Source organism: Poecilia reticulata, linkage group LG23, assembly GCF_000633615.1.
Source record: "Poecilia reticulata strain Guanapo linkage group LG23, Guppy_female_1.0+MT, whole genome shotgun sequence".
Lineage (NCBI taxonomy): Eukaryota > Metazoa > Chordata > Actinopteri > Cyprinodontiformes > Poeciliidae > Poecilia > Poecilia reticulata.
Window position 1 is genome coordinate 1,261,237 of NC_024353.1, and position 25,403 is coordinate 1,286,639.

Sequence of the window (25,403 nt, forward strand, 5' to 3'; positions counted from 1 at the left end):
ATATATATGGATTATGTCATTAAAAATGGCCGTATGCTGAGCTCTCTGAGGCTGAATGAGGGAGTTTTCTTGTTTGAGGTTTGAGCCACTACTTTTGGACTTTGTCATTTTTGGATTGTGTATTTTATTTTATTTTATTTTATTTTATTTTTGTCCTGTAACTTTGCCTCCACTTGGTTGGTTTAATGTTTAGAGGGAAAGTTGTTTTATTCAGTATTTTTGGCTCATTCTTAGGAAATATGCATTGCTGTGGTTTCCTGTTATTTTGCTCTTTGACATTGAAAGTAAACTGTCACTTACCGTTTTTAAACTTATCTCGTATGAATACAAATGTAATATTCATGTATGCATTTAATATTTCTGTGTACCAGATAAATTATGCATATTTTCATTTCATGCTGAACATCAGAACATGTAATTTCTAAAACCAAGACCACCATCTCTGTTTGTCTTCAGTCAAGTAATAAAAGCTCAAGGTGTTTGTTCTCACTCTCCTACATGCACATAGTGAATAGTACAGAAAAAAATGGTTTCGATTTAATCAGAAAAGTGTGAAACGATTTGTTTTTGTGCCCTTTTATTCCCATAAACCTGAATAAAATCCTGCAACACCGATTTACTTCAAAAATTAGTGAAGGAGCCGATATGCGGACGGATTCCTTCCAACTGGACAATGATCCGAAATAAAAAGCAACGGCTGCAACGGAAAAGTTTAGGTCAACGTACATTTTTGAGTTAAAATGCTCAAAAGTTCAGACTCCCAGCAACTAGTCAGGACTTTGTGATGGACTGTTACATAAAATCCCATTAAGAAACATTAAAGTTGGTCGTCATAATGGGAAAAATGGGAATGTTTCAAGGGGAAAAAAATACTTTTTTATCAGGCAGCACTTCTCCACTGACAGAGGTGAGAACCTCCATTAATAAGACATTAAGATATTAATAGCATGCAACTCAACAACAAACCTACTTTAAGAATAAACCAACTGCACCAACATGTATTTTGTAAAACATGTGAGTACAAAATAAAAAACTAAGCAAGCTGCAAAAACAACGTCTGGAACTGCTGCACTGAGCATTTCTCCTCCATCTTGTCCCCTCGGCATTTCCATCTCCTCAACTTCCAGCAATCTTCTGCTTTCACTTGAGAATACAATAACAACAACAGAAAAAACATTATTTAACTCCAACACATTCAGCCCACTTTTAAAACTGAGCAATGTTGTGTTTATGAAGACCAAAATCACCAGCTGGTCACGAATTAGGAACTAATTAACTTAGAAAGCAGAACTGGTTGGAACGAGTTTTCTGTTTGCTGCTTTGTAAGCTGTGCATATGGTGAACAACCTACAGGATCGGCACCATCACTGCTCTGAAATCTGCTCAGATCCGGCTTGAGCAGAACGCCCCGTCAGCCAGCTGGCCTCTTCACTGCAACAGCTGTGTGGATGCAGCGCAACAATGTAATATTAGACATTATTAGCAATGTCTGAATCAGCTGAAGAGACAACCATCAGTAGAGACTGAAACGTCTCTGCAGAAGCAAAGTCACCGTTCTGAAACTGACCAGAATCAACATCCGGTGATCATTAGATCGTCAAAGTGTTTTCTCTGCTCCTTCTGGATCGTTTTCAGCGTTGCTTTAGGGAACATGGAGGACGACAAGAGGGACAACTCACGAGCCAAACCCTCCAAAATGAACAAGGACTGCCAGCAGCAACAGATCCGATCGTACACTGATCTGATTCAGGCTACGTTGTGACTCAGGAGACGATAATTGACTGAAGAGCTGAGAAAAGAAAAAGCGTAATGCATGAGTCGCCTGCTAATTCCCAGTTCTGACGCATCGATAAAACTGACAAAACAGGCCAGATTCTTTTCATTTAGCACAATAAATAAATCATCCCAAAAGATCAGCGACGGGCGTCAAGAAATGCAGCAGTAATTTAACAAAAGCTCATAAAATCTAATGTTTTTTTATTAAGAAATCCTGAATGGTGGATCTCAACACTAGTACCTCACTTTAGGTAACTGATGTGATGTGAGATTTATGATATTGGATCGTATTTTATCCCTGTCAGGCAAATCTTTATGATTTGTTGTCAGGCTTTAAAGCTTTTAAATGGAAAATAAAAATCAGATTCTCTTTGGAACTCAAGTGTCCATGTCAAGTTTAATGATCTTGAGCATTAAAACATGTTTTAGATCTTAAATATAAGTATTCATAAAAATGCTCCATAGTACATTTTTACAAACCATTTGTTTGACAAAACCCAGGTAAATAATATTTTGGGCACAAAATCTAATCTTCCAGCTCTAATCGATCCAGTATTATTTTGTCCATCCATCCATTGTCTTTGTTCTAAGTTGTGTGTAACCTGCAGAGCTTCCTAAAGAGTCACCGTTAAGAGGATTAGCAGAGACGCTCCGGCTCATCCTGAGGCTCTGCTGTCAGAACATTCAGTACCTCCAGTGAGTTCTGACCCAGCCTCCCTGTCACCGTCGGTGTAAAAGGCCGGGCCGCCTCCAACGGGTGACCTCCAGAGGTCATCGTGATCAGAGACTATTCCTTTGGATGCAGAGGAGCGACAGTTCTCCTCCAAACGCATCCTGGATGATAAAGCTTATCTGTGAAGCTTCGGCCAGACTACCAGCTCCTGCCTCACTGTAACAGAGAGATTGCTGCGCCTGCATTACGGCGGACAAGATTCCCGTCCATTCATCCACTTCTCTCTCAATCCTAGGATGACTGAGAGCAAAGATCCCGGATACTGGAGCTTGACTGGAGGTAAATGTTCACCCCTGACCAGGAGGGACCAGTCTACATTTCTGGTGTTTTGTTTTTTGTGATCTAGATGAATATAAACGTCCATCACCTTCCAGAATGAGTAACCTGCATTTTATTTTGTCTCCTACTTCAACGATAAATTGCTAATTGCTCTAAAATTCTCCACTCTCATTTTCTAAAACATTCTTATTCACTGTGACAAAGTGGTTCAGTTTGTGTTCACCACTTGTCCCTTATTCTTTCTCATTCACTTATTTTTATATTTGGTTATAATAATTAATTCAAACATTGCCATTTTGCTTCACTTACTATCCCGGGTTTGTTTGTGTTAGCATTATGTTGCAAGATCTATCTGTTTAGGTTAAAGTTATTATTTCTGGATTATGGGTTGAATTTGTTTCAAGGTGTATTTACTTTTCTTTGTACTCACATCATTTGTCCTTGTAGATCTGCAGGAGTATGGGAGAGGCCGGCCCAGTACTTCCTGGTTAAATGGCTGGATGATGTCAGTGATTACCTTATTGGGTTCTACCAATTAGAGGGTTTTTCTTTTGTGTATTGTTTGTTTTCCTTTGAAAAATAACCTTTTGAGTTATCTTGTATTATGTAATTTATTTTGCAGATAACTTCATTATGTAGGAGTTTGTAAATTGATTTGTAGTTTTTTGTGTTTCTCTGTTTAAATGTTTGTTTGACCTGTTCCTTGGTGGTTGTGTTCAATCAAGAACAGGTGTGGTGCCAATTTTGTATAAAAACAGTGAGCTTTTGGATGCTGGGAGAGAAGTCTGAGTAAAGACTGAATAAAAAAAGTAATTGGAAGAAACTGAAGCGGTGGCTGGCACTGATTTTCTGCTCACCTCTGATCCTTGAGCCTAAACTACCTTACATTCACCACTTAGGAATCCAAATACAAAAACACTGAAATAAACAAGCTTAACATAAAAATGTTTGTTACAACAGTGTTTAGCGTGCAACAATTCAGCTATAACAGTTTTAATTACAGCGCATAGCAACGGAAAAAGATAAATAATAGATTAGATGTGTGTGCTGTGAAAAGGATCTTAATTTGCTGAATAAAGTGAAGGATTCCCTCGTTTGTCACTTGGAAAATGACACTTACCTAAAAATGCTTACGATCAGAAGATGGATTAGTTAGTAAGAGGCGAAACAGAAATGTTGGTGTGGCTTTAAAAAACAAAGGTCTTTGGATTGACGCGAGAGTTGATTGTTTTCTCCTCGACAGGTAATTTAGCCAAACAATATTGATTCAATTTGTAGCAAGATGCTGGGTGACATTTGAGATGGTTGTTATCTCCAAGCCGACTGCTAGATGTGATAATTGTTACACATCGTCTATTTAAGCGTTTTTATTTTTTTTTTTGTATGTTAGTGTTGCCGTGGCTCATTAAAATGTCAACTGGACAAGCATTTATCTTCTTTTGTGAGGATTTGTCGACCTTTGGAGAGTGATAATTAAATTAATGTGGATAATATTAAGGAAGGGGGGAAAAAAGTTATTTCTTTGGATGGTGATGATTTGGTTTTGGCCGCCAGCATCTTGTAAAGTCACTTCTGACGTGCTGAAAAAACCAAAATGAGAAGAAATCATTCATGCTAACTCATGTTTTTCAGTGGTTCGTTGTTTATCTTCATTTACAAAAGAAGACAGCAGTGAGTTCTCGGGGGGGAAAGTCAGGAAGAAACATCGTTGTGACTCAGAAGAAGAAGGTAAAAAGTCTCAGAAACTTATTCACCAGTTTTTTCTGCCTGCGTACTTTGTGAACAGAGCCAGCTCAGATGAAACGAGAAGAGCACAGACGACAGAAACGTGGAGGGTCTTTTGAAAGAAGCAGAGAGGCGAATAAAAAAGCTAAATAAAAAAATATGAACGGCTGTATGCGGAGGCACAGGGCAGAAATATAAATAACCGTATGTATAATCCTGTGAGAGAAAGCAAAGAAAGCGCCGCCGAGTCCAATGACGCCTCCAGGCTTCATAATGACTGTCATTGAAGGAAACCGTTTCCTCAAGGGGCCGAGGGATTCCTTAATTGAGGCGCAGCACCGTTTCTCATGTGTTTAGGTGCAGATGATTAGAGCAAAATGCCACATTTCTGACTTGTGTTTTGTAAAGGTCAGACAGCGGGGGGGTTGGGGGGGATGTGTGGAGAGGGTCCCTGCTATCGCTCAGAACAGCCCCTGAGGAGCCACCAGGGAGCCACGCTCCGAACAAAAACACCATGTGTGGCGCGCCGCGGGTGTGTGTGTGTGTGTGTGTGTTGAAGAAGGCCAGGTCCTGAGAACAGAGCTAAGTTTTAACAGCAGTGCAGGGCCTGTGTAATGATGAAAACATAATAATAATAATAAGGGCGAAAAGCAGTCGGTCTGTGAGCATCGGAGCTGAAACGGCTCAAACTGAAGAGTTGGGTTTAAGCATGAATGCCTCCGTTTCACTGATCCACTTGTTTGTTCATCCTCACGCTCAATTCAAAGCAACTTTTTATTCTCGACTCTACTTTAAACTCGCACTTGGTCTAATTTTGTATTGTGAACGCCATGTCATGCAGTTGAAACTAAAGTTTATTTAGACTCACTTCTTTTTGTTTTAGGTCTGGTAAAAATACCAAAAATGATTTCTGCTTGCTAAATGCCACAATCTTTATCAAAGATTTATTTAATAATGTCTTCAGAATCAGAAGTTTACATACCTTTCCTCAGTATTTAGCATTGTCTTTGTGATGTTTAAGATTTCCTTAAAAACTTTTTACATTTGTTTGTTGGAGTTCTGGACGATTCCTGCTGACAGAACTGGACCAACTGGGTCAGTTTGCAGTTTTCCAACCTATATTCAGCTACATTCATGACCTCTGACCCATTTTTTTTTGCCGATGCTGCCACAACGTTTCACCATGGAGACGATCTTTAACGTTAGCAGCTGTGCATGTAGGGCCTTGGTCTGATGTGATCACAGAAAATGTCCATGAAATGCACTGAAAAAAAAAAGAGGACATTTGTGACTGTGATCTGAAAAGAAGCATTCAATGAGTGCTTCACTGCAAATACGGGGCATCGAGATCATTAAGTAGAGATGATAAAAACTTATTAGCTATGCATTGGTGGTTTCTGTTAATGCTGCTTCGATTGGCTCCATGCACATCATGCACCAAGTTCATCTAAGGCTGGCACAAAGGGCCGCTGTGGGAAATGTCGTGAGTTACAATTTCTGGAACTAATTTAAAAAATGCTAATATTCCTCCATTATTCTTCCTCAAGGAAAATTATTCATTGTGCAATCAACACACCTCAGTTGGAGATCCTTAAAAACAGGATTCAGTCACAATCAACACATAAAATTCAAAAACTACTCAAGTTTATACCCTCTGCACACATGATGCTGCATGGAGGGTGAGAAAGACAGAAAGTTTGACGATTTTAGATAACTCTGACGTAAATGTGCCGCTTCCCACAGTCGCCTATTTTCATCCTATCTATTAATCTGCATTCCTCTCAGTGAAGACAGCCACAGAGAGACACCTGTGCACCACCTCGCTTCGGGGGACGTCTCATCACCGCTCTTTGTCCTCTTCCCGCCCTCCGCCCCGTCTCCCTCACCCATTTGGATGCTTTTTGTTTTGCTAGAAATAGCCGGGCCTGTTCCCTTCAGATGCTGGCAGGCTGGCTGGTGGACCTGTGCAGCCTTGATCCCCCCCCTGGCAGCGCGCTGACAGCCCAGGAACAGAACTCCATCCCACTCTTTTCCTAAAGCCCCCTCGCTGTTAGCATCAACAGTCGCCACCCCCGTCTCTCCTCTCTCCTGCCTGCTCTCCAAAGGCGCCAATTTGGAGGTGTCTGTTTAATCGAGTGGGCAACGTTTATCCTTAAGTGTATGTGTGCACGTTCCTCCCAGGAACCAACTGAAAGCACCTTGAGTCACTTGTTCATTAAAGAATGCTGGATGAGAAAGCTTTTTCACACGGCGTGGGCAGCCCTGTCCGCCTTTTGATTAAACCATCCAGCCTCCCTCTCCTCATGTCTGCCTCCCCCTCTCCGGCTTTCTGTCTCCTCAGTTCCTCAAATCTTGGGAACAAATTTAGCTGAGAATTACACATCAGCTGTCGCCTTCTCCACTCGGGCGCTGCAGTGCAGATGTCTAATAAATGCAACCAGTAAATACACTCGTGTTATTCATAGTCCTCTTGGAGGCTGGAGCAGACCAAATGCGGCTACGAACATTTCTCCCATGTGAGAATCGAAGCCTTAGGAGGCAAACATGTATGCAGTGGACAATCTAAATCATAGTATCGTGAGAATTAACACCACATCCTTGGTCCAACGCTCTCTGAATCGCCTCGTCAGCGTTTCTTTAGCTCTGCTGAGGTCTGACGACAAACCAGTTTGATTCAGGTGCGTCTGAAAGTTACACCTCCACCCGCTCTGAGATGTAAATATAATATGACGCAGAAGCCGAGCTCCCTCAAAATGCACAGGGAGGAGGATGGAAGATAGAGAAAAATAGTGAGAGGAAAAAAGACACAATGAATGGATGAAAGAAGAAAGGGATGAAGGAAGGACAAACAAAAACGTTATAAATGTACAAAGTAAAAGAAATGAGGAACAGTATAAAGAAGAGAAGAGAGAAGAAAGTAAAGGTGTCATGAGGCGGTGTTATGGTGGTGGTGAGAAAGAACGCGGAGATCCAGATGAAGGTGATGATGAGGAGCTCAATGGGGATGAACACAGTCCTGGCTCAGGCAGCACGGCAGAAAACAAGCATGTAGCTTATACCGGTAGCAACAGACAAAAGGACTGGACACGGAAACAACCTCAGGACTTAACAGTACGACTGAGGGGAAACTGACACGCAACGTAGATGCTAACAGAGACGAACGACGATAGACAAGGATCTGACCGAACACAGACAACAGGTGGGACTAAATACACTGGGAGGGTAATCACAGGGAACGAGACACACCTGGGAAACAATCAACGGGGAGGACAGGACAGAGACTCACAGGTAACAGGAACCACACAGAAAAAACTCAAAAATAAACACACAGAAACACGGATCATGACAAAAGGAGCAGAAAAAGGACCAAAAAAGAAAGAAAATACACAGAAAAGAAAGAAAGGAGGGAATATGAATGATTGATTATAGGTATGAAGTGATGAATGTGGCTAAAGAACTAATGGCAGACAACTGAGGAGAAAACCACAGAGAGAAAACACAGGGATATGGGAAACTAAAGCAATAACTAAGCATGGCCAAAACAAAAATGACTAAATGTAAAACTTAACAAGACAAACGCAAGCAACATGACCAAACTGCAGAATCTAGAAAAAAGTCACAATAAAGAACTGCAATGTGTCAAAACCTATTCAAGAGCAATACTATGCAAAACATGTTTTAATGCAGTAGTCAAGTGTTTCACAGTGTTTACAGCAGCACCATGCTACTGCATGCATTCAGCTCCGCAGGAATGTTTGATTTTGCCAGCAGCCGTCAGCACAGCCTGAATGTTCATTTGAGAGGTCAGCTTCAAGTGTCTGAGCTAAACCTCAGCAGGAGCACGAGAGGAAGAAAAGGCCAAGCGCTGAGATTTTCATTCAGCAAATTTTAGAATCATCACTTCTGTTAAATTTCCTGATTTGGTCACCAGCAGAAAACAAAAGCTTTGCCTCAATCCCCGGCTGCTGCCGCCGTCCGAGGCCTAACGATCTGCCTCACTCCTATGCTTTACGCAGAGTGGAGGTTCATGTGATTACCTCCAGTTTGTGTCACCTCGTTCCAGCAGGCTTCACTTTTCCCCACGTTCACATTTCAAATTGGTCTCAGTGAAACTCAGCGTCGGGAGCCGATGTGGCACTGCATGCCACACATAATAATAAGCCGTTATTGCGTTCATTGCAGCACTTTTGAAGCTAACGTCTTAAGTCTTTTGCATGGGAATGTAGCGACGCAAACTAAATAACTCCAAGGATGGAGGTTTAGGGAAAAACTTTCCTCTGGATTTGACTTGGAGATGAAAACCTGTTCAGATGAAGCTGAAAGATCAAAAATAAGGATTTTTCAGATCTTTGGTAGATCATTAGCCACAGAGGTGTGCGTGTGTGTGTGTGTGTGTGTGTGTGTGTGTGTGTGTGTGCGTGTGGGGGTGTGTGTGTGTGCGTGTGGACCCAGGAGAGTACACACCCTCAGTGGTTATATCAAACTATCACAACTTGCATCAGTTTAATAAAATACTGGGCAGATAAAGCATCTTTTGCATCCATTATCTATACCCACTTGTTCTTGTAGTGGGATTTGTCATTTAAGCTAACAAATAAAAAATAAACAACTTTTCTATAATTTATTCTGTTGCAAACTTTTGGATCTACTCTTATAAAACCAATAAAAACTTGATTTATTTGAGTTTTATTCACGCTTTTCTCTCTCTGCACTCAGTAAATAACCGTTAAACGCAGGAAGTTTCACCAAAACATCTTAAGTCTTTGCACCTGGGTCGACTCATTCATACTGAGTGATATGTTTGGTTTTCCCATCTCATTATCTGGAAAAAATATATAGTCTGTCGTATAGTTACGCAAAAAAATATATATATATATAATGCAAAACTGTCAAAGGATTCAAAAATGTTGCAATTTGCCTGCAGAGCTTCTGGTGTGTTTGCAGCGAAGCCAGGCAGACGGTCGATGAGGCTAAACGGAGACGTGTACTTGATGAGACACACACATCTAGACGCGAGAGAAGAAGAAAAAGAGAGAGAGGGAGAAAAAGTGAGGGTGGATTACGCTTGTTCACTTTAGCAAAACAAATGCTGTTGGACAGATCTGACAGCTCTTCCAGCTGGAGAAGAAATGCTGACAATATTATTGTCACTGCAGGGAAAGAGTTTAGAGAACGTGGGTGTTGTGCTTCATATACCTATCATTAAGACGAGTCTCACTGTGGCGCGCGTTTGAAGTCTTTACATCCTCTTCGGTTCAATCGGACGGTCTTCTACAGTGACTGTATTTTGTGCTCTTTTTTTCCATAACCTCGTGGCCCTCTGTCAGGCCGTGTGGCAGCAGAACACGGCCTGACTGAGCATTACAAAACCTGGACGGAGGCAAACAGGAGTACATTTTCCTCCAGGCTACAGCTCACCTCAGATCACATGGCACCAGAAGGAAGAGAGAGAGAGAGGGCTGGGGAGTGGGAAAAAATAAAAACTTACAGCTCAACATCTGTGAAGTGCACGTCACACATCCCCGACCTGTCGGACGCCCCCGCCATGTGGAGTCGAAAACACACTATTGATTTTGCATCTACAGCGATGCATGCTCTCTGCAGCGGCGTGACGAGATACATCATCTGAAAATCCATTACGACAATCCGAGTAAAACCTTTTAATGACTAACTTCTAACTTGGGTGATTTGGTGAGAGGTGATTTTCGACAGCTTTTTCTTTTTACATTTGCACTTTTGTCCTTTTCTGTTAGGAGTTTTGTACAGATAGAAAGAAGTAATTGACCTGGGTAAAATGTCAGGGACCATTTCAAGTTTGAACTCGGTGTCAAAAACTAAAAGAAAAAAAAGGGAGAAAAGAAAAACATGCTAATGCTACAAAAATAAGGCCTATTGAGTTAAAATACCACATGGTTAGTAAGGATCCTGGTCCTAATTAAAACTGTATTGGTTACAATCATGAGTAACCATTTCGATATTTATTTAAATAGTCTATTTTTAACTGTGCCTCAGTGAATTATAAGTAAATTGTTAAGATAGTTTGTCAAACTAATGTTCCAGAGTGTAGCTGGACGCCTCTGGGTTAACCAGTCAGATGCTTCGAGTCGCGTCCTGCAGGTTTTATACGTGTCGTTTGTCCCCACAGAGTTCATTTAAATGGCTAAATCACCTGCTCAACATGTCTTCAGGCTCCACACAGGCCGGGTAATGAACCGATCACTTGATTCAGGTGTGTTGTCCCAGTGTGGCGACTAAAACCTGCAGGACACCCGCTGGACACCACTGGGTTGGCCTGATCCCAGCTGCAGCTGCAGACCAGTCACTTTGTCTATGGTTGTGTCAGCTGAACCTGACTACTGCCAGGTTCAGCTGACAAATGCAACGTCCTACTGCACTTGTACAACTTGATATTAGCTCCATTAGTCACTGGTTTTAATCTCCCTTTGCAATCAAGATAATTAACATCTGTTAACATGCAGCTAACGGATTCGGACAAAATCTGAGAACAGTTGGATCCATTCAGTCTGTATCCAAATTGCCTCCTTTCAGAAGCGCACACTCTTTGGTGCTTCAAGGTCAGCAGATAATTGTGTTTAAAATTTCTACTGAATACTAAAAATGTAAGGACTCTCAAAGTTAAAGGAAACCTTCATATTTAAAGGCAGAGACGTTTTTTTACAGCAGAAAATCAGTTTAATTTAAATGAAAACTGTAAAGCTCCTCAGGTTCAGATAATAACTGGTAAGAAATGACTCACTGGTCACTTGTGAAGACAGAATAAAAAAATTGAGCCTGTTCACCTCCACACCTCTCCAGATCAGTAAATCATTATTTCATTTCTTTTACAACACTGGGTGGGTGAAGCTAATAACGTCCCAGTCCTACCTCCAGTTCGTCTGACGAAAGGTGAAAAAGCAACTAATTTTAGATGACTGAATTGTCACACGTGTCGAGTAAAGTCTGCTTTTCTTATTAATGTAGAGCAGGCATGTTACTATGAGCGAAGCTGCACTGGTCTCCTTAGATGTAGCTGTCAGCAGAGGGCTCTCCTGATCTATCTGTAACGCCTCTGACCTCTTCTCCAGTCAGAGTATTGAACATGCACACTTTCCCTTCCCCTGCTCCTGCAGGCCACTATAAAAAGTCATTTCTAAGCGTATTAATCATTTGACCGCATTTTTATTATACCTTAACATTTTGTGTGTTGTTCAGCAGTGGGGATGATATTTTGTACATTTACCGAGTTATGTTTTTTTGCAAATATTCACTGGTATTTTAAAATATTGTTTTGGGTTGACCACAACTCTGACCTGTTGCTCCTTCAAATTAAATCTGCCAGGCATAATCCATCCATCCATCCATCCATTTTCTTACACCCTTGTCCCCCAGTGGGGTCGGGAGGTGCTGGTGCCTCTACAGCTAGCGTACCGGGCGAGAGGCGGGGTCACCCTGGACAGGTCGCAGTCTGTCGCAGGGCAACCACAGGACACACAACCATACACACACACACACTCACACCTAGGGGCAATTTGGAGAGGCCAATTAACCTGACAGTCATGTTTTTGGACTGTGGGAGGAAACCGGAGTACCCGGAGAAAACCCACGCATGCACAGGGAGAACATGCAAACTCCATGCAGAAAGACCGGGGCCGGGAATCGAACCCAGAGCCTTCTTGCTGCAAGGCAACAGCTCTACCAACTGCGCCACTGTGCAGCCCCAGCCAGGCATAAGAATAACTTAATATCATGAGTTTGTGTCCAGTTTTAATTGCTTAGCTGCAGCAGCAACGCTAAAGTTTGGACATGTTAGCATGCTAGCAAGTTTAACAGCTAACAAGTTTTTATCTGTCGAGATTTGGAGTCTGTTCTGTCGATCAAAGTCCCAATGGTCACAACGTTTTTTGCGACTTTCTGTCGTTCTGCTTCAGGTGTGCTAAACCTTAGTTTGGTTGTGGTGTGGAAATCAAACTGATCAGCTGCATGCCGGCCTCCTGTGGGGGGAAATAGTTACTGCCTGAGGGCGAAAACGTCGAGGAAATGCAGGAGTGATTTTTAAGGGAGATTTTAAAAGGTAATTTCATCCGGTATTCGCTGATGGAAGATGTCAGCCGTATTAGGGCTTCATTTGAAAGTCTCATCCATGTTGACGGGTAGTTTTAGGGTGTGCATCTGCACAGAAATGAGAAAACCAGAGATCCTCCGTTGCTGCTTGAGAACTCATCTTCCCCCCAAAACACTTCTTTTGGCAGGCTTTGAATTATCTACACTCATCCCTGCCTAAATTGCTAAAATATGTTAGAAGTTGATCAAACAGAAACAGGTTTTTTTTGTTTTTTCGGAGCACACAGCCAGCAGAGTTTCCTCGATGGGCTGGCGGGGATCAGACATGAAAACAGAGAAAGAACAAAGGCTTCCCGGCGGTGTTAAAGATGCCCGGACCACAGCAGCCCATCACAATTTATTCCATGAAAGACATGAAACACCTGCCAAGTGCAAAAACCTCTCAAACGTCAACAACCCAGACTCCTTCACAAATGGCGTCAAAACGCAGACATTCTTACATTTGAGGCACAAAGCCAGAAAACATCACAAATCATACATCACATTATTTAAATTAAGTCACTTCCTGTTTCGTGCACTACAGGTTTTGTTTTGGATTATTATTTATACTTTTTGGTTTCTAGTCGAAGCATCATAACCAACTTATCAAGAGATTATCAAAGTGATGCATATTTTTATGTCAAAGTAAAAAAAAATTTCCAGCCCCATACATTCCTTTTTTTTTGTTTGTTTGTTTTGGCTGATGTTTCTGTTGGGTATTATTGTCTAACGGACGGACAAGAAGCTCACCGATAAATAGAGTTGATGGAGACATGGACGGACAGATGGACAAGGAGCTACAATCATCCCCACCTGTTCACACTTCAGACTGTGAATAGACTCAAATCCTCTATGATTCTTTTCATAGACGATATCTGAAATACTAAAAAGAAAATGTAGCTTGGAAAAGGTGAGATACTTTTAATGCCACTAGCTGGCATTTGCAAAGCAGCCAATCCAGGAGCTGCATTTTGTTCCTAGGCTCTGATTGGTTCCAACATGGATGACTGTAGATATTGTCTTCTGACGGTTTCCACTGTACATATTAATGCATATTAAGGTCTTTTCGGTGTTTGAACTATTAAAACAGGCAGTTTTCCTTTCCTGTCAAGGGCATTAATTATTTTAACTTTTTCAGTTTTTTGGGGCAAATCCCCCACTTTTGCATTTTCTTTTGTTCTGTTTAAACCAGCAGCATGCAACCTCGCCTGTTGCCTCTCTCTCCAACTTGTCCCACCATCCTGAAAAGCCACAAATGCCAACAAGATCTGCAAAGGAAGCTGCAAACACCCCTTAAAACAACAAGTGAGCAACAATGCAGTATGCAAACGACCTCAGCACACTGCTTTAAAACGCGGCGCTGTTGTGAGCGTGTGGAAGCCGTCGGCGCCGTCACCCAGGAGGGCATGTGCAGCACCACAGACATCCACCGCCTGAGGTCTCCTGACGTCAGCCGGACCGGCTGATGGGAATTCAATACAAAGCCTCCACACTGCCTAATATATTCAACGATGAAATTGCCTGTCAGTTGTTTGCTTGCCGTTACACTGATTGCTAGAGGTGGTACATTTAACAACAAGCCAGGCAAACAAGACTTTGGAGGAAGATGAGTTTTCCTGGCTGCTGAACTTTATATCACTTTGTAGATTAGCACCACAAACCTCAGTGCAAAGTGCATGAAAAGCAAACTAAAACATGTTTAATTTCTTTCTTGGTGGAGTTTGTGCACACATTGTCAATCTTTTCTAATTTTCTTTCCTTATAAATAAAGGTGGAAATGATATATAAACTCCAATCCGTGTGCCTCTTTCTGTTAAAATTCAGATGAAACAGTTTAAAATGTTCTGCTGGGAGAGAGGAGAAAATGTGTCTCTTGATTCTCCCAAATAATTACCCCCCCACTTAATGAGCCTATTAAGCTATTAAGAGTTAAAAAGCCTAATCTTTAAACCCCATTTTACATTGTAATTCAGAACCTTTAAATTTAGCATGTACAATGAGGCATGGCTCATTCTCTGAGAGCAAACTACTTTGCTCACACAGTCCATTTCATTGTTTGGAGAATTACACCTCACAGATGGAAACCATTCACCATCAACTTTCCTCTGGAAAAGCCCATTTCCTCTCATAAGTAACTCTAACGGCCACATTCATCTGTCCAAAAACAACAACATATTTGCTCCAGCTTTGTGAGCTCATATGTGACAGAAGATCTAAATAAGTTGGGGAGTTTATTTTACAGCAATCATTTTCATAGTAAAGGCAGCAGGAGTTTCTAAACACGACATGCGGTGGATGGGAGTTCACATTTCCCCTCTGCAGAAAAAACATTGCACAATAAAATATTTAGGCCTTCGAGAATCTATTGTAAATAATGGAAATATAATCAGAAAGGTGATTTAATGTCTTAAATTAGATTTAATTTGGTCCAAGGTATTGTGTTCCCCCTTCTGTGCTCAACTGTGTCTCTTTCCTGACATCACTGAATCAATTTCTGCTCCAAACTTATTGTGCTCATGCTGAATTTCCTCACTTTAAAGCCCGTCTGGACCAACAGGTTCTGTCTTTAGGTCCGTCTCTTCCCATGCTGGAGTCTTGAAGAAACTATTGTTGCTATCGACTTTGAAAACCGCTAGTAGATTAAATGCAACACGTATCCTTTCAAAGACTTGACATTGTACAGAATCTGCTCCTTTTCCCTACATTTAATCGTGCCTAGCTGCTTTTCCCATCATGTTGACATATATGGTAATGCTAGATGTGATAGTTTTGTCTTAACACTTAGTCCACGTGTCAGATCTTTGTGTATTATTTCAGTACTTCTTCTGTCCACAAAAATAAGTGAAAAAGCTGCCAAAACACAACCAGTAAATCTAAATTACTATTGATCAAGCCCACTTTGAATGCCTGCAGCAAACCCAAAAAAGTGTAATAAAGTACAATTTTAGCACAAGCAAAAAACAAAAAAAAAAAGAATAAAGTCTCGAGAGGGGGTAGAGTTTGTCTTGCAGTCCAAAACTTTGTGGACTTGATTCCAGTTTCCTCCTGCCGCCGAACCCCGACTGTCCAACGGATCTGTGAATGAATGTGTGTGTGACTGGGATAAAGTGGCTCTAGTGCAAAGAGCTGAGAGTGAAAAGAGCTGAATGAATTCAGTCAATTTGCCAATGACTCAGAGTGGAGAGAAAACATTCCAATCTGCCCCAATAAACCAGCAAAGTCATTAAAAAGCATTAAGTCAGTAAATCTTTGAATAATGCATCATGAGCAGAAGGGGGTTCATGCAGTAAAGTCACCGGGTTCAATTCCCCACAGCTCTGCAGTTTGCATGCTGGCAGCCGGAGAGCATTGATGTCCTTGTCACAGTCCTGACATGTTCTTCTGGTCGGTCAGTTTATTGCCTCCTGAAGCCAAACATGGAAGAAAGAAGGACCTCAGGGCTTCGCTTCTGGATTTTCAGATGATAAGGTCACTTTGCTACTACATGTAACTTTTTAATTCTACAAATGAAGATTTTTTAAAAGTTCACTTGGGTAAAAAAAAGAGAAGAAAAAAGAGCAGTAGTGTTGCTCCTCGTTTAGTGATATTTGTATAATAATCAAACTTAAGTGAACGACTTTCACCACAACATGAGCAGTTCAGTCCCAAAGGGGAGAAGCCATGTTTATGTGAAAACACTACGGCAGGGCAGAAGGGACACTTGTCCCTTTAGACGCAAACGCTATCTGAGATTGGAGGGAGGACAAACAAACACTTGTCATGGTCTCGTTTTCATGTAAAAGCACCAACGGCAAACTGATTAACATTCTTCTCTGCAGGCCTTTTCAGTAAAATATCTGCAAATACTGTCAAAGTTTATGTAGAAACTTTATGCAAGTCCATGTCATCACCATCAGATAGCATATCACACTGCAGGGGATGTGCATGGAAAAACTGCATTTTAAATATAAATGAAGTGAAATCTGACATTTGGCTGTTTACGTCTTTGTTTCAGGAGGGATGAGAGAAAATGACCTTCGAGGAAGGATGTGCTAAGGGTCCTTGAGTGATAGCAAAATTGTCCAATCAGAAGCATTTGGTAAATGGGCATATTAGCTTTGTACAGTAAAAGCAGGATGTTTAATGAAAAGATTAGCAAAGATGAGACTGGAAGAAAGGCAACATGGCGGAAGGAACCAGCAGAAATGAGGATAGACAAGCTTTTATATTGAGGGAGGAATGGAGAACGGCATGGAAACCAGACCAGTCAGAGGAAACGGTGCACAGCTGAGGAAGAATGCAGTCAGAGGCAAATGAGGAGATGAATAACAGCTGCGTAGCAAAGTAAAGTTTATTCGTAAAGCACTTTTCACTGACACAAAGGACCCAAAATCCTGCGCAACATAAATCACAGTTAAGATATACGAAGTATTAAACTGAGCAAGGCTGATGAAAGGTGAAAGGTAGAGCAGAGGAAGTAAAGAAATATAAAAAGGTCTCAAACTAACTTTAATAACAGAAAGAAACGCTAAACGAAGGAAGCAAATCCAAAACTGAAACGATGAAAATAAACGAACACAAGAGGAAAATCTAAAATGCTGAGATCTGAGCAAATAAATAAAGAAATGATCAAAACCGAACATCAATGAAAGCCCAAGTTCAAACACCAGCATCCGAACAGAAACCTAGAAAATAAATCTAATCCATTTTCCTTTTATTTTTCACCCTATTTTCCATCACAACTCTGGTCATATTTTTGCAGCCACCAGTGTCTGTTTTGTGTCTCTTCATGGCCATGAATGTAAAAATCCTTGTTTTTTTTATTCCTGGCTTTATGTGTCAGTCTCTCCTGAAGTTTGTGATTTTTTAAAATCATTTTTTAACTAACATGTTGTCGTGTTACAACCACAGACTTCAATGCATTTAGTGTGATATTATTGAAGAACTATTTTTTTTTACTTTTGCAAATATTTCAGTATATATCCTGCTGTTTCTAAAGCTCCTAAATTCAGATCAAGCTTGGCAGATGCATGACGATTTGATCAAGTTTAAACACACAAAGGGTAAAGCATGATGCAGGAGAGGACTCAACAGAACAAATACACACAGGAGTGATGAAGGGGATGAGAAACATCTGGAGCTACGTCCAGAAGAGACAAATGACATAATGACTGGAGTGAATAAGGAAATAATCAAAGTTCAAACACAGCTGAAACCCAAACACTCCTGAACGAACACAAGAGGAAAATCTAAAATGCCGAGATGTGAGCAAATAAATAAAGAAATGATCAAAACCGAACATCAATACCCCTTTTCAGGCAACGTAATTCCTCCAAAGTTTTACTAAATGGGAGTAAAAGTTTTAAAACCCCCAATCATGGTGGTAGTTTATAGAAAATGACTTGCTTGCTCTTTGAATCAGGTCCAAGTGGACGTTTAAGCTATTACCTATGGGAATATTGTGGTCAGATTCATTTATCATCCCTTTTGGTTGCCCCCACAGAGTGCAGACCAAAAATGATTCAAGGACTCAATAACAGAAATTTATAATATGCTTTTGCCTCCCTCTCCCAGGCTGCTGCACTGCCGTCGGCACGGACTCAGCAGCATGTGAACCGCAGCTTTTCCTTGCTCCGCACAACTCTAAGCTCCAGCATGGACACAGGGCAAGGTCGCAGCTCCGGCCCAGTGTTTATGGTCAGATGGAATGTGAACTCTGGGTGAAACAAAACGGAGAAGTTATAATGAGGCATCCCCCCTCTGTTAGCTGTTTGTTTGGACAGACCGGCTGTCTCACAGCACAAGCTGTGGAAGGAATACTAATGCACATGAGTAATGATTCGCCCTCCGTTCCTCCAGATCTCATTTGCTTTTCCTCTCTTTCTTTGTTACCTTTTGCTTCCTCATGGATAAAGTGTTTACAAGTGAAGGACTCAAAATGCATAACGCATATCTTACACACATTTAAGGGTATTTAGTCCAAGAAGATGACACACTTCTGCTAGACGGTCCAGTTCTCTGATCACTCACCGATGGGTGGACATGAAGCCATCCTTTCTGTCGGGAACCAACGGCCCATCTAATCCTCTCTGCATTCATCATAGGTGTTTAACTAATCAAATCCTGGTGCCTCATCATTTGTGCTGCCCCACGGGAATAAGAAAACATCCCACAGCAACAGCAATCCCCCCAACAGGGATGATTAAAACCAGCTGAGACTTAACCAAGTATTACAGCCCGCCTTTGGCACAGAGAGGAGGAAGGAACTGTTTTTAATCTTTTTTTGTTATTAACTACTTCAGATTTGTCCCTTGAATGTTCCTTGAAAATGTCCAGATTATATATATATAAGGAGGAAAAAAAGGTTTAAATTTTAGTCAAATTATCAAAAATTTGACATTACGTGTTAATTATGACGAGAAAAATGTCATAATCATGTAATAATTGTCATTTCCTTTAACCTTAGTGTTGCATGTGTGTATATACAAGCATGCAAATAGCTAAAAGAGGTAGAGGAAAATTATTTACAGAGCTGTTAATACCAATCAAAGCAATACCTGGAGTCTTGCTTTGATTTTTTTCCTGCAACTCTGAGAAATCCTTGAATCTCCCATGGCAACCATTCAAAGGTGCCTAAACACTTGCTCTCACAAAGCACCACCTATTTCCACAAAGATCCTCCTCCGAGCTGCAGCCTCCAGCTGAGCTTTCACCACACAAAACACCCCTGACCCATGCATTCCCCTGTCAGCTCCTTCAGACTAGTGGCAGCAGCAGTTGGCAAACACCTGGTGGAACGGTGCGTCTGCTGTGCTCATCATGCAAACTGCTCCTGTAAGAACGCTTGTAAACAGCACAACTCAAGATAACAGTTACTGGATTGTGCAATGCGTGTCTGGAAAATACATAATACAATCTGGTCATTTTTGTGATTTTCAGTCTGTCTGTGTTGAATTGCTCTGCATGTCGGTCCGAACAGCTTCAATGTGAATAGCTCCGTTTTATTTTTTGCCTCTTTTATAGCCCACACAAATTTTGACGCCTTGTGAGGTTAAAAATCTCCCTGCAGAAACAATTATAATATCACTAAAACTCTGCTGGTGGGCTGCTGCTCACTCCCACCTCAAAAGCAGTCGCGTTCTCCAAACTATACGAGGGTGCATTGATTGAGCCGATAGATTGCAGCAGTTATGTGGAGCTTTGGCAGCATATTGGCTTTATTTGGTTTAATACCTTCAGGGTTTACTTGTGAGCAATTTAACAGGGTTCTGCATTAGGAATTGCTGCATGCTTCCAAGTCGATGCCTCTGCAGCATTTTAACAAGAGCTGTATTCACAGAGGAAGGATCACGTGTGTCCCATTAAACTGACTGTTGCAGTTAATTCGCTCTTGATGTTTTAAAAGTGATCTTCGACTGTATCTTTGGTACCGTCTGTATCCCAGGTGTTTCCCACACTGACGTCTCCACCCTCACAAACAATATGGCAGAACCTTCAGTGCTTATATTACCCCCAGGACAGTTTTGCTAAAAATATAACCCTATTACATCCATGTGCGGTTCTCATTCTGCACGTTTGCTTGTCTCAAACAGTTTGAATGTGGGCCCAGATGAACAATATCACATCTTTGGCTGATATCTAAGTAGAAATTCAGCATATATTATTAAAACATGGATCAGTGAATATGTCAAGAGTCAAGTATGCCCTGCTGTGTTCGACTGCAGAGCCTCACCTGTGCAGAATCACCGTTTTGTTTTCACCGCACTTCTGTTTGACCTCGTCTCATTTTCAGCAGTAACAAGTATTCAGCAGAACAGTCTCTGAACCCCTACCTCCGCCCGCGAAAAAACTGCCAGTTACATCGCCACAACCAAACAACACAAAGAAAAGTAAGTCCAAGAAGCCCAAATAGCAGTTTGCAACTTTATATTTGATTCCAAAGCTTAAACTCTGCACATATTTCTGCATGTTCTGATATAAAGTACAGGAAGAGCAGATACAGTCCTACCATTCTCTCTTATATCAAACTTGTCAAGATGTCGGGATTAATAAATGTGAAATGCTTTAGTGCTACCTAGTTGCTCTTCCAACACTTTTCAGTTCTCCTAGGTTGCATCTTCATTATTGGTTTTCTGTTTCTAAGAACAGAAAGACGGCATAATCACCTCAATTCAGACTAAACGATGGCCAAACCCTCAACCATCCAATAAATTTTTAAAATACAGCTTTTTCAGTATGTTCACTTGAGCTCACTTTTCAGCATACTCAGAAAGCATGAATATTTGACCAGCACAGTGTTTCTCTGGTTAAAACAAATCAAACTTCCCCAGTTCACTTCAAGCAGCTGCAGACAGACCCCACATGGGGGATCTCTGAAAACCCAGTCAGTTGTATCTGAATGAGTATTTTGAGTTGAGACTGATGTAGGTGCCCAGAGCAAGTAAATTATATTTAAAATCCAACAAGGAATCACTCCTTTAAAAGTTGTGCAAGAGGCAAACCTGTAAATATAATGCATGCAAGTCTTCCAAAATGTCTCCACCAGGTTTATAGAGACAAGGAGAAACTGTACATTTCGCCAGTGCAGTAGCCACTGATCTAGCTTTCTGTAAACGTCTCCACCGCCAAATCTATAGAAGCAAAGAATGAGACAGAAACCTTTACTTCATCCATCTTCTGGCAAAAAGAAATGCAAAATTGCAATCCCAAATCACCCCAATGAATAAATAAATCAATCAAAAAAGATAATGTGTGGACTACAAGCCATCCTTTCCAGATTGAAAGCTTATATCAGTCAACCTCTGTTTTAAGTTGCAAGAAATACCAAAAAAAGGAATCTACTATCCTGGTGGAGTCTGAGAGAAGTCCTTCCATTAAATGTAAACCTTGTTTTAATGTCCATCTTATTTCTGACAAGTAAAATCACTAAGTAACTACTGCAGTGGTGAAATTACACCAGACTTAAACTGATATTGTTGGAAATAAGCATAGGTTATGAGGAATTTGTTTGGGTTCTAAGGTAACAGAAAAATCTAACTAAATATTACATTGCAGCAATATGTTCACTTCTTAGGTAGGTATCAAACCTTACATGCAGCCTTGAGACCTTTACCCTCTCTCTCTTTTTTAGTCATTTATTGGGAGGTCTGGGAAGTGTTTGTCTGGATCTGGGCATGTGTACAGGTATGGGGCTGCAGAATGAACCACTAATGAGCTGACTCATTACAGAGGAAAGGAAACATGACAGGGAAAAAAAAGCACCCTGGAGCTAATCCAGAGAGACCAACATGGAGGTGAGGGGGTTAGCTGTGGGTGAGTTGGTGAAGGTTGATTACACACACTGAGTAGAATGTCTATTCTAACACGATAAAGCTCTAGACGTGATTAAAAAATGTGAAAACTGGAAAAACTGGAGATATTCTAGACAAAAATGTACAGTGGAGAGATAGTAGGGATGCACTTCAACAGCCGTCTCATATTACAGCTCAAGACAAAGGAGATCAACGAGACAGCATTTGTGGTTCAAGACAGTCATTGTGCCACACTTGATCATAACAATCAGCTGCTTAATTCATGTCTGAGAACGTTTAATTTTGGCATTATTGTTAAACGCTTTAACAAATGTTTATTTTTAAAAGCAAAGGAAAGAAGATAAAGTGTACACACTAAAGATTTGAACATAGGAACACTTAGCTAGACATGAGTAATCCTTTTTAATTTACCCTTTTACAGTTGAGAATTTGCTTTTATTTTGGCCAAATGAACACAAAAAGCAAACAGCTGAAATATATTGTCAGATATTCTTTTAGTTCACTTTTAGTTGCTTTTCCAGCCCTGCTGTTCTGTCATTTCTGCAGCATGTCTTTGGGAACTGGCTGCTAGACGGATGGCTCATTGACAGGTCTCTTCTTTGGATTTTTTTCTCCACCTCCTCATTTCCTCCATTTCTCTCTTTTTTCCCATCCTCCTTTTCGGTGGAGGCCCTCTGGACCCCATTCTGTTCATCTCACATGTGAAGGGTCAGCGCTTACCTCACAAGAAAATAAACCAGTCTCTCAATGCGAGGACCTTTGTGTATGTCTGGAGTCCGCCTACCCTTCTTCCTCTCTCTTTTTTCACTTACTTATGCCCTATAGAGAAGAACTGGCTCCTTTCATGGTGCCTCCCTCCCCCCTGGAGTGGACTTCTGTGGCCCCTAACAGCACATTTCTATGCCTTATTGCTCCGGCTCCTCCATGAAGACCAGTTCAATCAAAGGGGTTGTGAGAACACAGAAGGAAATGAACTGACTTTGTGCTTAAGCACATTGACGTATAGGCAAGATCATGTGGTGAGGTATGTGGGGCAAGCTATTAACAAGAGAATAGGCAAGAATGTGCAAAATGTCACTTAAAGGCCCCTGAGGGACCATCATGGAGGGAAAATGCCAGGACCTGCTTGGTAGTAAAGCGGTTTTATAAGGTTGACCCTGCTGGTTGTCATCCAGCTTAATCCGCATTGTGCTACAACTTCCTGCGGACCAAAGCAGGTTTCTCAATCTCATCTCCACTTCATGTTTAATCTCTCCCTTGGCCTTTCATTAGGACCACACCGTGCGTTGATTGTAGAGAAATGAAGCGAACACTTCATTTTAAGCAAGAATGAGCAAGAGGGAGCTTTTGTCCCCTGAAGGAATGCTCGTAAGACAGAGAGGAAGCCTGTTTGGTCTGACTTTGGTTGCTTTACGAGGCTCTGAATAACGCCATGGCAACGCAAGCAGAAGGTCTCCTGGATCACATGGCGCTGATGCAACTCAGAGGAGAAGAGTTTGTCATTCTAGTCAGGCCTGACCCAAATTACAATATCCTGAGAAAATAAAAGTGGTCTTCATCTACCAGCTTACATGCACAAGCCGACTTAATTGGGTTTGCATATTTTTTGGCTGATAGCAATAATAAACAAACATATGGATGTTTGAAGTCTAATCACTGAGAAAACGGGCCTGTTAACGATTTAACACAACACTCTTTAGCCCATGGCTGCCGGATTATTAGCGCTTTCCAATTGTTTACCCGGTTTGTCTACAAGCCATTCTCCATCTGCGACCGTAATTCTCAACGTTTAAGCTTAATAATCTTTCATTTTCGTGTGTTTATTATCTTGTATCAACAGCCTCAAGGATAAATTAAGCTTGACATGGAACTAACAGCAAAAACCAATTAGCAGCACGTCCACACAGTTGACCAAAAGGCGAGACGTCAGCACAGATCCACAAGAGAAACTTTCCTTGTTTAGATTTGGTTAAAGTTTTTTACGGACACGGTTTGAACACCAAGATCCAGATGGGGAGCCTTGAAACCATTTGCATGAATCAAGACTTGCACAAAGTCCAACACTGAGAACTTTTCTGCTTTTCTGTGGCTGGTCATGTAACAATCTAACGCTACACCTCTCTGTGTGCATCCAAAAGAAAATCAGAATCCACTTACTTTGCTCTGGAGGTCTGGTGGTTGTATGTCAGCGTTTTAAAGCAATAGTTTCTCAAGACTCTTTATCTGCACCTCTGTCCTGCTGTCCTTTCTCTCCAATACTATTTCCCTTTGTGGGCTGAGCACACGATGGCTGTGCAGGCTTTTTTTTTTTTTTTTGGTTAGTACTGCTTGGGTTGAGGGGAGGGTTCTGGGGTGGGGTGTTAAACTCTGGGTTTCCTGACTCGTGATCAAGAGCTCATTACCCCCCAAGGTCACTCCAGGGACACCCTGCCTGGCACTCACTGAGACACCGGAGAGAAGATGGGAGAGGCAGGATGAGCGCGAGAGAGAGAGAAAGGGCAGCTAAGAGCCCGAGTGCACAGGGAGATCCATGGGGACCAGGAAGAAGGAGCTGGCAGAGAAGAGACTCAGATAAACAGAGGGAAAAGTGAGACAATGAGCGACACTGATCCAAATGCCAACAGAGAGGGCAGATAGTCAGCAGGCGTGGGCAAACACAACGGAGTGCTGCATGATCCAGTGGAGTCAAACCGCGCTGTTATATAAAATATGGTGTTGATACATGGACAAGTGGGAGACAGCCAATCAATGGAGTATTGACCGAAAAGAGAAAGACCGAAAAGAGCAGATCTCTGGGTTTGTCTAGTATGAAACACTAATACTTTGTCACGTCATATAATTTTTAGTATTTTTTCTTAAAATACAGATTCATAATTTTGAATTTTACACCAAGTCTCTTACAGGCACACATCCTGCAAAGTCCCGTCCCACGTCCTCGGCTCTCAGTCGTTGACTGTCGGGACGAGTCTTAAATAAGCAATAAGTGAGAAACAGAAATCTAGCATTAGATGTGATTTAGATCTAGCAGATGTTAGCGACTTAAATCAGTTGATTAAATGAAGTTGTTAGTCTCATTAAATGATCTAAATTTGCTAACCTCCTGTCCTACTCCTCTCCAATTCCTTCCCAAAGATCTTGTAAAAGAAGCTTGTCGATAAATACAGGATGCTCTCAGGGTGTCGGGAACGGCAGATGGCTGGAAATGGCCCTGTAGAGCTTTTTGTTACAGCTGTGAAAGCCTTGATTGACAGATTACGACACACCTAATCAATAACATGTGCCATTAGCTCTGTCCACAAAGCCCAGTATACTGATGTCAGTTTGCCTTCATGAACTCTCTGAAGTCCACACAAAGAGGAACGGCCTCGCATGCGGCTGCCTCGCCACCCTTGGGGTATTGATTGAGTGCTGTGGATGTTTTAATTCTGCAGTGGATCAGGATGCATCCAAGAGCCATAAAACACACCTCTTCAGGACCGACAGATCAAAGATTGATCTTT

The 25,403-nt window shown here is 41.5% G+C and overlaps 1 protein-coding gene across 1 annotated transcript in view; it reads right to left on the minus strand.

Moving 5' to 3' along the window:
- ptn (pleiotrophin) overlaps positions 1-24,236 on the minus strand; it is a 43,350-nt gene extending 19,114 nt beyond the window's left edge. The window contains exon 1 of the mRNA XM_008400396.2: positions 24,061-24,236. The gene's annotated coding sequence lies outside the window, so the exon portion shown is untranslated. The remainder of the gene's footprint in view (positions 1-24,060) is intronic.
- Positions 24,237-25,403: the final 1,167 nt, after the last annotated feature.